At 51.2% G+C, this 2,181-nt stretch overlaps 1 long non-coding RNA gene across 1 annotated transcript; it reads left to right on the forward strand.

The window, feature by feature from the left end:
- Positions 1-36: 36 nt before the first annotated feature.
- Positions 37-2,076, forward strand: LOC144729718 (uncharacterized). The gene is made up of 2 exons (XR_013587746.1): positions 37-258; positions 1,526-2,076. It is a non-coding gene; the product is annotated as an uncharacterized LOC144729718 (long non-coding RNA).
- The last annotated feature ends 105 nt before the right edge of the window (positions 2,077-2,181 follow it).

Genomic DNA, 2,181 nt, shown 5'->3' on the forward strand with positions numbered 1-2,181 from the left:
GGGTACGGGTATCGGGTACCTGATTGCGACCCCCCCCCCCCCCCCCACTTGCTCACCCGGTCGCAGAATATAAACCCCATTTATATCCGAATTGTATCGTTTTATTTGTTCCAAAAATCACGATTTTGTATTTTTCTTTTAAATGTCTTCTCTTCCTTTCCTGTGCAGACGCTGTCTCCCCTGGACATGTATCCCAAAATCCTTGACTTCCGTCCGGTTACCGTGGCATCCTTGGCCAGGACCTGCCTGTGCCCCATAGTGAGTGTTTTACCGTGCGCGGTGGTGAACATCTCTCTGGTGGCAGAATCGGCCTCGTCGACGGTGACTGGGCGCCACAGTGGCGAGATGTTAACTACCTCGCCTGGAATACAGAGGGTCGTGGGCAGAGGTCGCAAACGGGTTTTGATTCCTTACTCGTACCGCACCAGGTTCGCAAACGGGTACCCGTACCCTACCCGATACCCGGCCGGGTACGGGTACCCGATTGCGACCTCTGGGATGAAGCCATGTTGCAGGCGCGGGTGGGTTGATTCTAGGCACTTTAATTGTGAGAAGAGACAAGACGTTGGGAAATGAGTGACAAACGGTGACTCACCAGTGACTCATGGCCTACCCGTACCCGGCCGCACCAGGGTCGCAAACGGGTACCCGTACCCGGATATCGGGTAGGGTACGGGTATCGGGTACCCGGTTGCGACCTCTGCTCCTACGTGAACCACGTGGGGGCGGTGTTACCTGAACCACGTGGGGGCCCTCTCATTTAGAACCACGTGGGGGCGGTGTTACCTGAACCACGTGGGGGCCCTCTCATTTAGAACCACGTGGGGGCGGTGTTACCTGAACCACGCTGTCTGTCCACTGCATTACACGTAGCGGCTCGGCCCCCCAAGGGGATCATTCAACGTTTGTCACAGGGGCTGGCCGCACCTCACACCTCGTCACCGCTGTACGTCATCAGACTGTGCCAATCATCCCACTCCGAGAAAGGAGCCGTCCATAAATGACGTCACGCGGTTTTGGGCTATTTTGACCCCCCCCCTCGTCACACGGCGTCACAAAAAGTCAGACCCCCCCTCAAATGACGTTACAAAGCTCTGCCCCCCCCCCCCAAACCATATTTCCATTAAAAAAAAAACATGCTTCAAATCGCTTTAAACTATTGTCATTGTAGTGCGTATTTAATGTGGCGCTGAACTTTTGATGTTGTAGGAGAAAACATTAAAAAGTATAATTTCGATTTAAAGCGTTCGTGACTGCAGGGATTCATCTTCTTGGTTCTTTCGGTAAAGTCACGTAGAAGGGAAATAATATATTAATATAGTATTTAATTATATTAATTCATTTTTTTTATTTCCCTTCTACGTGATTTTACCGAAAGAACCAAGAAGATTAAAAAGTATATTTAATTAAGTAGAACGTGTTGTCAATATTTATTTAAAGTTGCGCATTTTGATGTGATGTCACATTTCTCACCTCCCCCCCTCGTCACACATCGTCACAAATGTCTGACCCCCCCCCCACCTAGGTGCGTGACGTCATTTATGGACGGCCCCAAAAAACCTCGAGCGGAGAGGTCTGATGTCGGCTGAGTGTAGTGGGTGTCCGAAGTGTGTGTGTGTGATGGAGAGGGGAGCATCTCCACTGGTACCATCGGTGTTGCAAGATCGACCTCTATTGGAGGATGCTCGTGAAGGACGCTCTTACCGGGCAGTTTGAGGCAGTCGCCCTCCGGCAACAACGGAGGACAGAGGAGCGACGCTCACAACAACCAGCGACAGCGCCGGGCTGCCAAAAAATACAGCAAGTTGGCACAGCAAGGAGGTACAGCTGGTAGTAGCATCTGCCAGTCATCTCGGTCATCCAACCCATGGCACCTGCTGGGTGTCCCGTGACCTGTCAGGGTGAATAGTGAGTATTGGTATCTTCACTGGCGGCTGTATAGTCGTGGCATCACATCACCTCTGACCACAACTTTCATTTGTGCAGTTTGTTTCTGGCCCCTTGGCGTCTTGGGTGTGTGCTGAGCAATCGTGTTTTAAATTTCCAGTATATCAAGATAAATGTGGTAAAAACGAACGTTCAAGTTTGCTGAACATTTGACGGTGTGTTTCGAGGTCGCCGCTGGGAAACACGTGCGTACGTACACCATGCGTAGGACAGCCAGACTACATGGAAGTGCTT

This window comes from Lampetra planeri, chromosome 33 (genome assembly GCF_965212315.1).
Source record: "Lampetra planeri chromosome 33, kcLamPlan1.2.h2, whole genome shotgun sequence".
Classification (NCBI taxonomy): domain Eukaryota; kingdom Metazoa; phylum Chordata; class Hyperoartia; order Petromyzontiformes; family Petromyzontidae; genus Lampetra; species Lampetra planeri.